Source organism: Amblyomma mixtum, chromosome 2 (genome assembly GCF_055824585.1).
Source record: "Amblyomma mixtum isolate Tamu chromosome 2, ASM5582458v1, whole genome shotgun sequence".
Classification (NCBI taxonomy): domain Eukaryota; kingdom Metazoa; phylum Arthropoda; class Arachnida; order Ixodida; family Ixodidae; genus Amblyomma; species Amblyomma mixtum.
The window spans coordinates 296,299,303-296,313,114 of NC_143013.1; the positions used below are offsets into that span (position 1 = coordinate 296,299,303).

At 51.3% G+C, this 13,812-nt stretch overlaps 1 protein-coding gene across 1 annotated transcript in view; it reads right to left on the bottom strand.

Moving 5' to 3' along the window:
- The window catches only part of LOC149364585 (uncharacterized), a 283,458-nt gene extending 270,826 nt beyond the window's left edge, over positions 1–12,632 (bottom strand). Inside the window, exon 1 of the mRNA XM_089574536.1 lies at positions 11,906–12,632. The gene's annotated coding sequence lies outside the window, so the exon portion shown is untranslated. The remainder of the gene's footprint in view (positions 1–11,905) is intronic.
- Positions 12,633–13,812: the final 1,180 nt, after the last annotated feature.

Sequence of the window (13,812 nt, forward strand, 5' to 3'; positions counted from 1 at the left end):
TGAGCTTCACCTGTGTTGGGGCTGTCGCCAATTTTCTTCGAATCCCCCTCATACCTATAACAATTTGTAGCCCTACGACATGAACTATTCCTTCGTCTAATTGTTTCCCATCCCCCAACCGTGGCCACAAGCCTTCCTCTGTGCCAATAAAAGTTTCATTCATTCATTTCCGTAAGTGTGTATACACTTACTACCCCCATATATTTTGCCGGATAACGCGTCACAAGAGTTTGACGGCCGACATGGGTCCATATGATTCTCTCCGCGACTGTACGCTTTTTTTTTTTATATAATATTAAACGGCTACGAGTTGAGCCATACCTAAACAACTTGTACCGAAAAAAGAAAAGAAAGTTAAGCGTCCGAACCAGAGCTATGTGTGCGGCAAAAATAAAACGCACCAATAAAACCCATTCTGCCAGATTTCCTTGGAGTTTGCGGGCTACAGCGATAACTTCAAGGAGTCTCTTCTACTCACGTTTTCCCCTTCGCTACAACCGCGGCTTGAAACAGTTCCTCCACACTGGCTCACGCCCATCTTGCCAAGTATAAGCTACACCCGCTGCGCATAATGAGGCACACAGCCCCCCGGGGCAGGTGTTTCTTTTCAATTTACTCCGAAGCTAGTATACGAAGGCAGGTTCATTCCACGGAATCGATCATCACAACTCCGTACAGCGAGAGAGAAACAGAGGAAAGAAAAGAAGGGGGGGGGGGGGGGGGGGGGGGGGGGGGGGAATTCGCGCAACACCGGTTCACGCAGCTCACGGCGCCTAGTATACGCAAGTGTATATCGCAGATATACGAGCGAAATGTAGGGTGACACATACGACAAAGAGTGACTCTAGCAGGTATACAGCTGGCGAGCGAGCCCCTCGGGAGAGTTTCGTCGGCTTCGTGTACACGCGTGTGTGTCCCCGCGGGCATCGCATCGCCTCGGCGAAGCCGGGACGGTATAGACCTTCTAAGTGCTTCCCTCAACCCCCCCTCCCGCTCCCTGCCGCTATCAGGCCACAAACGTTCTAATCCCCCCCCCCCCCCCCCCCCCCTCGCACTCTCTTCGTGAGCCACAGACTGTCTCGCAAGAAAACCGTGCAGCTTAGGAGAAAGCTCTGACGTGGGCTGGGGCGGCAAAAGGTGCGTAAGAGGAAATTAGGGTTCAGGATCGGTCCTTAGTACTTTCATGTTAGCGTCTGACGCAGCTTAGATATAAATCAAAGTAGGCCTGGAAGAAGAAGACATAATAAACATATAGTAAGTGGGCTTTGTTATAGGAACGAATATGGTAGCGTAGTCCGTTCTATCTTCCGTTTCACCTACTCCATCATCGATCGGGACAGTTCCTCAGTGAAACTAACAACTGCGAGACTGAAAACGACGACTGAGTCACCGAAGCCAACATCGGAATAAATGTACTCTCTATACGTGGTCACAGCAGCTAACACTACAGTTTCCTTCTCATATGGCAGCAGTCCTCTGTAAATGCCAAGCATTTCGAACGCCCTTAGCCGAGCTAAAGGAGGAAGCCGTTTTTTTTTTCTTTTCGATGGCCCTTTCGCAGCGTAATAATTAAGGCGTCTCTGAACACACCTGCACATACTTCAGCCCCCACACCGAGTGCTTACGTCACCAGCCCTGCTCTACACCGTTCGCAGAATGTATTGGCGCCTCGAGCGTAAGATGCGCGAGCCATCCCCGGACTTTGGAGAATGCGCGCGGGGAAAAACAATTACACCGACTAGGAACTTCGTATTCCCCGCTCTTTAGCGCTCACTTCTTCGGGCAAACGCAGAATGGATAACTGCTTCTTATTAACAAGCTTAAAGGGTGCATTCATATGAGAGGTGGTTGGCAGAGTACTGCACCAGGGCCTCCAGATCCTGTTCCGATGGCACTAACGTGCATGAGGCACGGCAAGGCGTCGGAGGCTAACGAAACCTGAAATTAAATGTGAGATAACGCAGCGAGCTATAGGGAAAGGCAAATTATGGTCGGTAGCATTCAAATATCGGCTGCAAGGCTGACCAGGGAACAAGCACGAGTTATTGATACCCTAGTCGAAATCAAGAAGCGGAAGTGGACATGGGCAACGCATGCAACGGGGAGGAGAGATAACGAATGGTCCCTTATCACTCTAACAGACAGGAGTAAAAAGGGAGTAAGTTGTCCCCTAGCGCACTCCCTCTTATGCAAGGGAGGCCGATAGAGGACAACTTACTCCCTTTTACTCCCATATAGGCGCATTGGTGTTTAGAGTGCAGGGTAAGGGAAGGCACACGAAGCATGGGGCGGCAGGGAGTCAAATAGGCAGATATGATAGGGCGAGGGATAGGGTGGCCAATGCTGGCGCGGAACAGGTCTGATTGGACTTCAGTGAGAGAGGAGGCTTTCGACCCGCAGTAAACTTAGTTGGTCTGATAAGGAGGATGAGGATGATTAATAAGCTTACTGGATCAGGCTGCTTCGTACATCTACAGGACGAACACATCGCCATTGGGGTGCACTGCACATGCACAATCAAACTCCCGACTGGTTTTAGCGGCCGTTATAGCATTCCTAGCACGGCCAACTACTTGTGAGACAGAGTATTGTTCTACCACGGCGAGACGGCTGAGCCTAGCTCCGCCTCCCACCGGTGCTGTGAGCAGGAAACGGGGGGGGGGGGGGGGGGGGGATTCCAAGCAACATATAAAACGAACAACGAAGCTGCAAGAAATAAAATAAGTAAATAAAAAGGAAGCACGCACGAATACAAAAATAAGCCCCCCTTCGAGAATACCTCGGGGCGACGGCACGCACACACATACACACTCGAGGTCGCGGCGGCGAAAGAATAAGGCCGTCATCATCACTGCGGGGCGACACACGAACGCGCACACACAGGCCGGCGCTACGTCCGCTGGCGCAGCCAGCGAGCGAGCGCGCGAGATGTCAAGAAATTCCGCGCGGGTACGTCGCACTCTCTTGGCCGACATTTGGCGCCGCCGCCGCAGCCACAGCTGCGAACGAAACGCTCGTTTGCTCTCTATTCTGAACCCTCCCGCTTCTCATCCCCCTTCCTCCTACCACCCCTCCTTCCCCCTCTCGCGGTCGCGTGTCGAGCATTTTATTCTCTTTTATCTTCTCATCGCCGCCTCCCCCACTCCACCCCCCCCCCCCCCCCTAATTCCTGGGCGCCTCCCGCCGCGCTCTCTCTGTACATAAAGCGTACGTCGCACCTCAATGCTCCCCCCCCCTTTTCTTTTTCTTTTTGTTTTCTTTAACCGGCTTCTTCCTCCAGGTTGGGGCGAAGCGAGGAACCAAGAAGGAAGCGAGCAAGAAGACCCGTCGTTGTCGCAGCGGCGGAAGAATGGAGGGGAATGAAGTAACTGGGTGAAGAGGCGGAAAAGGCGCAAATTGCGCAAGATTTGGAGAAGAGGGATGGGGGGAAGGATGTCGGAGACGATCATTCCTTTTGCGATCGAGCGCCTACAGCTATATAACACATCGCGCGGCGAGGACTGCGGCCGAGAAACAGTGCTTAAGCACCCCACCCCCTCCCCCCCTCTTTTTCTTTCTTCACTGATTCTCGTAAGCGTCGAGGGGTTTTCGCGCAAGCGGGCCGTCGGGGTGTTCCATCATACGCTTTTTTGGGGCCGAGCACACCAATGGAGCTGGGTTTAAGAAAAAACAAAATAATTGAGCGACGAAACAAAAATAATGATTAAGGATGCAGGCAAACGCGAGGTGCTTTAAAGTATAAGGCATGAAATCTTCGGGGCCTCGCAAGGATGATTGTTTGTGGAATGGTTATTCTCTTTTATCTGCCGCCTTCCGCACGGCCATTCCGATGAACGCTTGATGCGCGGGGATCAGAGAGACAGAAAGCCGCTCAAACTGAACGCAGACCTTGGGTGTAGCGCAGGAAGAAGGAAGTGCTCCTTACGGCGAGGCGCGCAGAGCAAGCTGACCTCAGTCTCTGCTTGCTTTGCTGGTCTATTATCAGCGGCGAGTTTACGGGCAGTTCTTGGAGGGGGCAGTCGGGGTCTCATCGGCACCGTCCATTCCTTGCCCTTTTTATTTTTTTTGCACCAAAAATTGGGCACAACGCGGCTTCGCTTAACAAATTCTGCGCATTTTAGACGGGGGCATGTCGCCCCCTGCCCCGTGTCTGCTTTCATATCAGTTCCTGTGTATTATACACACACACAGCCACAAAAGAAAGAAGGCAAATCACCATTTAGCGTAATCCCATTCGCACCTGTTTCCGCAATCCTCGGTGATTTCCGACCACTCGGAGAAGCCAACGATCAGTGCAATGAAATTGCCATACGGACGTTGCTGCGTGCTTATATTTCTATGTTCTTAATTTTTGTCATCTCTTGCCTTTTCCTTTTCGCGACCATGCTGCGTGTCTAATAGCCTTATTTAGTCGGATACAACTCAACAACGAAGCGGCTTTCCCGCGCCAAAAAACCACCTTCCAGCCAATGGCGTCGGCCGATTCTTGCCACCCTGCTAGTGTGACAATGCAGGGTAGTGGCAGATGAAAGGGGATAGCCCCTTCGCTCTATGGCCGAGGATTCCCTCCCTGGATTGTCGTACCACTCCCTGTATTGTCACACCGCTCCATGCATTGCCACACCGCTTTGTATATTGTAACGCTAGCAGGGCGACGAGAATCGGCCGACGCCATTGGCTGGAAGGAGGTCCTCTGACTGGGAAAAGCCGCTTCGTTCTTGAGTGGTATCCGACTTCGGTCGCGTTGACTTTTGCTTTTTCATACGCACCAGCGCTACAAGATCCCGCATAACGGTACAAACTGTCTGCTCACGTTTAATATAAAACAAGAAAGAAAACAGCTTCGAATATGCTTTGCATATTCTTCGTTTAATCGTTGTTGTTTTTTTCCTCGTCTGTCATTCCGTCCCTCTTTTCCGGGTCTCTTAAGTTATCATTCACGCCAGACGGATTAGACAAAAAAGGCTCATTAACGACGCGAAGCAAAGATTAGCCTTTTTTGTCTTTCTGTATTCGGACTTTTTTTTTTTCATCTCTCTTTCCTCCTCCGTTCATTCTCCGCAACCGCGGTACGCGTAACCCGTCTTCTTATCGACTCGGCGATCGACCACGCGCGATGACGCCCCGTAGTATACGCGGCGTACACCAGCGCACGCATGCGTACAGCCCGAGGGCGCGCACCGTGAGAAAGTGTCCACCGCTCGGTCAGCATCCGTGTGAATAGGCGACTCCGCAGTAAGCGGAGGCTACGGCGACACGTCGGTCCAGCCGGACAGGAAAGTGGGAAAGTCCGACACGGGCGTTCCCGACGAGCGGGTTTCTAATAGGCATGCGAGAAAGAAAGAAAAAAAAAGGGGGCTGATTCATGAGCGGTGCAAGCGTAGAGGAACAAACACTCGATAATAACAGGGAGGGAGTAAGGGAGGGAAGGACAGACAGTCACTGCTGCCTGTACAGGAACTCTTTGTTTGAACATACTGGCCCTTCCTTCCAGGAAGCGGCTATAATCGAACGACCACGCAAGCGATTAGCTTTCGCATGTTCGTCATTAGTGCTCTTAAAGGGATTGTTTCGCGATGTCGGACACTCCCCGCGGCAAATTAATTTAAAGAGCTAGTTAGTAGGTCGTGGAGCCACTGTCGTTGAAGTTAGTGAAGAGGCCCCCGTGGACCCTACACGGCGTTTGTGTGATAATTTATTCAACGAGTCAATAAACTTAGTAGTTGCGGTTGAGTACTCACATGATATGTAAGCGCACAAAAGACGGTCCACAACCTCAATTGAACCTGAGCCTGGGCATCCGGGACCAATCCCAGCCGCAGCGGTCGCGTTTCGATGGGGGGCGGAACGCAAAGGCGGCCGTGTGCTGTGCGATGTGATCCCCAGGTCGTCTACATCTATCCCCCCCCCCCCCCCCCCCCCCCCCCATAACCTTACAAGAGAGGACTGGGAGGTGGCTCTGCTCGGCTGCCAAGACCCCAAGACCCAAAAAGGCCTTGGTTCAACGGACGCGGGCGGAGTTGCTTACCAATGGGGCCCCGGAATAGGGGCTCCACCCAGTATTGTGAGGGGAAAGGACCAATAGGGCCCGGCTCCAATCACCTCTCAGTAACAATTTAATAGAAGATAAATGCTTACCACCACCACCATCTTCGGACTATGGTGTCCCATTTAGTCAATGCGTCGCATCGCGACGTTAAACCCCGCACTTCACAATTCCTAAAATGAACCTGGATGTTCCGACTTACCGAATTACGCTTGTCCCTATTCAGCTGCCAGCAACGATCAAGTGATGCTGTTGAGAGGACCCGAAAGACATAGGGGACCGTAACCGATAGTCTGCAGCTTTAGCTCGCATCCGCACATGCGGATAACGATGCATCGGAGCTTCACGGCTACCACCTACCCGCTGAAGTTTTCTAAGCAAACCTTAATGAGATGGGCCATGACGCAACGCGCAGATGGTTATACTCGGATACAACTAAAAAACACAGCGGCTTTTCCCCGTCATAGGACCCCCTTGCAGCCAATGGCGTTAGGCGATTCTCGTGATCCTGCTAGCGCGTGTCAATGCAGGGAGCGGCGCCACAATCGAGAGAGCAGTCTATCCCCGACCATGAAGACACGGTACTATGCATCCCCTTTCATCTACCCCACCCTGCTTCGTCACACTAGCAGGGTCATGAGAATCGCCCGAGATCTGAACTCGTCTTTTTGCTGCGGGAACTCAATCTACACGTTCCGAGCATTCTTAGAAACTATGATTTATTGCCCAGTGTGGCCGATTTCCGCAATTAAATCAAATTAACGCCCGGCTCCCGCCTTTTTTTTTTTTAATTCTGCCTCGCACGGTGGGCGGAGTCGACCAACGCGGGGAGTGCCTTTCACCCAGTCCCGTGGCGGCTTGCCGCTCTGCCATCGGCGGAGTAATGCGTAGTAGTCCGTATGAGCAAATAGTCCGCGCGTATTTTTATTTCTGCGGGCTTATTTTGCGGCTATATTATCTGCAAATGAAACTATTTATTCACGGAAACCTAAAAAACAAAATGAAGCGAAAGCAAAGCCTCCACGGAGCTAGCTGAAAGGCACTCCCCGCGTTGGGCGACTCCGCCCACCGTACGAGGCAGAATTAAAAAAAAAAAAAAGGCGGGAGCCGGGCATTAATTCGATTTAATTAGGGAAATCGGCCACACAGGGCAATAAATCGAAGTTTCTAAGAATGTTCAGAACGTGTAGATTGAGTTCCCGCAGCAAAAAGACGAGTTCAGATTCCTCTTCACTGCACCTTTAAGTTGTATCCGACAATAGCGACTTCTTATGTACACAGACTTCGCATCTAACGCTGGAGTAAAATGACCGGGCCCTTTTTTTTTTTCTAAATTCGTGGTGTAAAAAGTAAGCCCGAACTGAAACACGGCTGGAGGAAATATTTCTGTACAACAACGCTGAACGGCATATGAAGAAGAGTATTATGCCTGCAGGACCCGGGCTCGAACCCAGCCCCCGCGTTTCGATGGAGGCGAAGCGAAAATAGCAGCCGTGTGCTGTGCGACGTCAGTGCATGTTAAAGATCCCAAGATGGTCGAAATTACTCCTGAGCTCTCCAATGGAATCGCACCCACTAGCCCGGAAGAATGCCATTTTGCTCTCCACTAAGGTACCTCTTTATTTATTCCATCGTTCACTCCACCCTCCCCCTTCCCTTACGGTGTGGTTGAGGTGTCTACCGAGAAGTGCGACAGTTACTGCGCCATTTCATTTCCTCAAAAACTACTAATTCTTATGCCTACGCGTACACACAATGCGTAGACGCTGGTTGGGCGGAAAAAGCCGAAGGAAAAAAACTTGGGGGACCCTCTTTTCCGTTACATCTGCCACTGCGATATCACAGGGACTAGTCGCCGCTGTTGCGACGCAAAGTAGCAGATCCCACCGCTGTTCACCAGTTGTTGCGTCTCGAGGTAGCGTGGCTGGGATGAGGAACGTCTGAATCTTCGCAGTTGGTTAGAGATTACAAAAACAAGCAGATTTAATGGCAAGAAACCAAGACACTTATTTACAAAAACAGAACAAGGAACCAACAGTTAAGAGTTCATAGCGTCGAGCGTCTGGATGAGCCTGTTAACCAAGGCTCAGAGCCACTGGATGGACCTATTACCGAAGGTCCAGAGCGTTCGTGCCCACTTTGGTCGCAGGTTATATAGCCCAAGGCTCCGCCCTTTCACCAGGCGACATTCCATCGCGACACAAAAGATCGGCACCAGCACCACCATCGAAGACCTGTTGAGCCTCCTCACTAGGCGGTAACTCATCGTGGAACAAAAGATCGGCACCACACGTCACTGCCAACTGAGACACCTGCTTAGAGCCCGCACGTGGGAACTGGCGAGTCCGCATTCCTAAGTCCGCAGTCCGCATTCCGCATTCCTATAGCATTGTGTCGTGTTGACGTCATAGCCGCAGCTGCGCAGGCTTCCTCTGATTCGTTCCGGGTTTTTTTTTTCAAGACGAGGGACACCCTTTCTTCTCCTGTCGTCGGTTGCTTCTCGAAGGGAGGTCGTTTTCGCCGAGCCGAGTGTGGGAAGAGCCTCGTCGGCCACTTCCCAGAAAGCCACCCTTTTTCGTGAGGTCATCGTGGGGTCAAGTTGAAGTCAAACGACCCGTCAAAATTGCCGCTACGTTGAATCTCCCTCCTTTTCATCTCAGGTCTCAAGATGGGTCGTAACACCGCACATATCCAAGCCCAGCAGGGTCTGCCGCCGCGCACCTGCACAGGGCCACACTTTGCGTGACGTCACTCCTCCTCAACCAATCAGCGACGCCCAGGCGCAGCTGCCAGCCGCCGCCTAGCTCGCCTCCACCCCAGCGGCATGTGACGTAGGCTCGTGACTTCACACACCGCGCCGACCAATCAGCGACACTGCAGCTGACGAGGCTTCTATGCGGTCGCATAAAAGATTTCTGAACGTTGACGTAAACCAGGAGTCACATTTTGTAACGTTTCCATTTTATTCGGTCGTGACGTCAATCATGACGAAATTAAGCAAACTACCAAGCACAGGCTCAGTTGGCCTGTTACCGGCGCCGCCGCTATAGCCACAGAAATGCTGCTGCCGCTGCATACAGTACATCCTAATCAGGGGGACCATGCTCGCTACTTGGTCGAACAACAATTTCCCAGTTTCTTTCTTGAGACGCGATCAGCGCCGATAAAGCTCGCCAGGCGTGTCAAACACGTCATGCTCACGTCATTAGTCGGCACCGGTCCGCCAGTGCAGCATGGGCGTTGGGCGCGTTGGCCGTGTTCCTGCCCGGCCAGCGTGACATCAATCTTAGCATCCTCACGCCCTTCGTCGCCGGGAGCAGCGACCAATGACGGAGGTTCAATAGAAATGAAAAAAAAAAAAAGCAAAAGCAATCTTCAGAATATAGGGCCCAAGTTCACACTATAAGAAGCATGACAGTATACCTGCATGCTCCATCCGCTGGAACGAGTAACACCTGACTGGAATTCGACGCAACGCAGAAATAAATTTTTCTTTTTCTGCAAACCTGCATTCCTGAGCTTTTCTCCGTGGCTGTAAGTCGTCGTTCTTCGGACTGTCGGGACAAGCTAGTACTCCAGCCGTTAAACATCTCGCCGCGGGTCTGAAATCATTCAACAAGCACTGACCAAACAGCAGCCACCGTGCACCAAAAAAAAACAACGCTCAAAGTGTTCAATGCCGGAGCTCATAGGTTTGCCAGCAAAAGCCTCACAATAGAACGGATGTCATTCGCCAGCCAAGCTGTACTTTCGATCGTTAACCGCTCTTATGACGTACAGCAACACGTCGAAGAAGCGCTCAGGAAGCAGCTGCAAGTGTCCCGCTCGCTGAGCACTCCAAGCATAAAGACGATTTTCGCAACGGGCAGGTGTCAAAGTAAAAACCAAACAAACAACGTACGTCACAGGTAAGCAGTCGATGAAGATGCCCTAAGGTAACGCGAATGGCCTGCGCGATCGAACCTTTGATTGCAAACCATTTTGTCTCGAGTAGTAAAGCCATCCCAGATGACGTGGAAGACAAGAACCAATATGCTCAGAAGCACACGACGTCCAAATCGGCTGAAGTCGGGGCCAACCCATTCTCTCGATCGTTACCCGTCTCGTAGCTAGCACGCACCTAACGAGAGCAGCCGGAAGGCCCATCTGTCGTGCATGCCGTTGCACGACGTCCGAAGCGAAGAGTGATATACGACGCTGTCACGAGCGAGCGACGTCAAAACAGGCGCGGGAACAGACGACGTTGCGCAGCTAAGAACAGCTGGGCACTTTGGCTGGTGGCATTCGTCGCGCTCTCGAGGTAATTCCCCGCGGGGATGCCTGAGAAGTCCTATATCGCACACGCCCTCTTGACAATCGTCTGGGATGGACGAAAGAGCGGAGATAAGAAGCCCTTGCTGACAAGTAATGTGATGACGTCACGCAACGGCTCGAGCATTGTTGACACGTTACGCGGTGGCACGCTCGACCTTTCACCCGACCTCTGCACGTACAGTGCGTGGGGCCGACGGAGGCATTCGAGAAGGGACAGGGGCGAACTGAAGCGGAGTGCATTCTCACTCGTGCGTTGAGCTCACTAAAGGAACAAGTACCTCGAGCTTAAAGAGAAACCGCTTACGTCAGCCGTGACGCCAGACGAAGCAAATGTTCACTTGTACGACCTTGAGAAGCATGCTTGCAGTCGCCCGAGTACGCTCTGATGCAACACTGACGTCACACAAAGCGAATATCCACTTGTACGGGCCTCCTACGTACACTCGGGTACAACATGAACGGGAACGCGTCGTCGTCATTCAAGAGTCGATGCTCCGACGGCTCAGTGTAATGTTAGGGGCTTCTCTGCTAAGCCGTAGGACCAGGATTTAGTCCCGCCCAAGGTGGCTACGTTTCGATGAAGGTGAAACACAAGAGGCGCTGCTGTGTGACGTCAGCGCACGATAACGAACCAAAGGGGGCCTAAATGAATCCGGATCCGTCCACTACGGTGCCCCTCACTCATAATTTACAATTTAGTGTCGAACTTCAAACGTGTTCTGAGACTGATTCAACGGCAAACCTACCCGGCTGTACTCTGGGACTGTAATATAATTTGCTGGATATTGGACCTTTCAGATTTAACCGTGCCGCAGTATATACCTCATACAGTTAACAACTGACAAGCATGAATAGTTCAATATGGGCGTTACATTCCTAAGGCAACTGACAAGCAGTAAGGTTAATTCTCAGGGAGCACCACTCAACAATTCATTTGCAAAAGATATATGTAGCGCATTTATAAGACACCTATAAAATATCGATCTTCTCTTGGTTGACTACGAAGTGCTCCTAAAAAAGCTCACATTTCACACACAGTTGGCAGGCACTTAATGCCTGCGAATGCGTGCATTTCGAAGTTGCTATCGTGTAGCACATGGGTATGTAGCCGTCTTGAACCTCTAATTATTGGCCAGTGTACGCTTAGTTCTCCTGCATATTGCCAAAATTACATGCAGCATGCAACTTTACTCTGCAACTATAAGCTGGTCATGGCTATAAGCGGCACTGACGTTCACTGAGATTGGAACTATAAGGGGATGATGGTTATAAGCGGCACTGACGTTCACTGAGATTGGAACTATAAGGGGGTGATGGTTATAAGCGGCACTGACGTTTACTGAGATTGGTGCCGAGCTTTCGGAAGAGGTCTCGAACAAGATCCTCACCGACATTTTTTTCTAAAACGCTTTCTACATTGGGAAAGTAGCTTCAATGCCGCGATTTCCATGCCATGTTTTTTCTTAAAGTGGGCTGTACTCTCTAAAGAAACCACAGAAAATGGCACTGGCTATAACTGTAGAGAATACTAATAGCGGTACTCACCAATGAGCAATGAACGAAGGCCTCAGTCAGCGTCGTTCCGAGACAGAATAGTCGAGATTGGCAACGTAATCCTCAGGCGAACACGAAACGGCGTGTGAAGGGAGCACTTCCCAAAACGGTGGTACATTTCTACCGGCGCCGGGCCTTCGTCGTCACTTTCAAAATTCCACAACAGACGAAAGCCGGCACGCCGGCGTCAACGGTCAGACAGATGCAAGCAGACGACAGCCGTGCACTGACAACCCCCAGAAGCAGACGACAACGACCACGCTTGACAGCAGGGACACACTCCCACAGGCACGCACTGCGAATCACTGCACAAACACAGGCGCCGCGCCCAGCCTCCTGGGAGGACGACAAAAAACGGTTATCCACAATCAATCAAGAAGCTCCTCCGTACAGGTGCGGCAAACAACAGCGTTTCTTGAGCGCCGAACGGGGTCAGAAAACAAGCTCGCTTGATCCCGCAGTGTAAACAACACAGAGGGAGAAACACGCGCCTAAGCACGTGCGACCGACCAAGCTCAGCACGAATCCACACACGCTCTTGTGTACGGTGTGTGACGCAATTTCGTCCACGAAGCCGTTGGCGAACGATCAGACACCGGCAGCCACAGAACCGTGAGTGATTGAAACGCACGCGAAACAGCGCCGCGGCTACGCGCCAGAGCCCCGGCGCAGACGCCGCCAGCAACGCGCGAGTCGCATCTGCGTTCGAATGCGACTCCCGCCGTCTGCCGCCAGCGCCATAGCCGCGCGGAGTTCCCGCGGCGCTGCAGTCGCTTTTTTCGCGAGAGAGTCCTGAGAGAGGGAGAGAAAGGTAGAAAGGAGAAAAATAAAAAGAGAGGAGGCACGCGCTAGCGACGCGCGTCGCCCGAGCGAACGCAGACGTTTCCGGCGGACTCGGTAGACGACGCTGACCGCTGCGGAAGGAAAAAATAATAAATGAAAGAACAACAGAGCGCTTGAGCGCCTCGTGCTTTAGCGCTCATAAAAAGGCCTCCGCATGCGGGTGCCGCGTTTCTATATCCAGATGATGCGTTCTTAATCATGGGTGAAGCGAAAATGATATTAACTGAAGTTGCGACATTTGGTCTGCATTGCAGTGTGAAATAGATATTTTCCCTACAGAGTGCAAGCTTGTATCCCAACACGAGTTATCACACGAAGAAATGTCTGATATCTATCTGTTCGCTAATTATTGTTGATTGCAAGTAGTCCAGGCTGAGGCGTAGCACGTAAGTTTACTGCTAGACCAATGATATTGCCTTTTACCTTTTAAATACCCGGAAAACGCACTCTATAAAGCTAAAACAACCAGCGCCTGCGGTTTTGAAACCAGCATATGCCACTGCGCGACCCCGCGCAACTCAGTCACTGGAATCTGGCTTGTGGCGCCATCTATTGAAAGGCGGGAGATTTAGCAATGCTGGCAAGTTTCAAAAGAGAAACAACATAGCGGGAGGGGGCGATCAACGTTAGCGAGATCTGGAGGAGAAAGGCAGATCTTGAGGAACTTCATTTTTTCATGCAGCCTGAAAGCGTCTTTCTTTTTCTCTTTTCAAGAAAGCTTGTGGCATAGAGCACAAAGCCGGCACGCAATGTGCCGCGCGAGAAAGAAAAAAAAATTCATTGCGTGTGGCAAAGCATAAAGCGCAGGCTGCATTTCTGATTTTTACAACCGCAAGAGTCTGCAATATGAATTCGACTTTAACAAAAATAAAAGATAGAAGGACCATTTCTCTGTAAAACAACTACAACAAACCCAAAAACCCAGGGAGTGGGCGGCTCGCATTCGGAGCAGCGGAGAAAAAGGACGACTGGTTTTTGAGAATTCGTCGCGTGCACAGTAACGGTATATTGAAGGTTGTGTGTCTGAGAAAGAAGGAAGAAGAAGAAACTAAAGT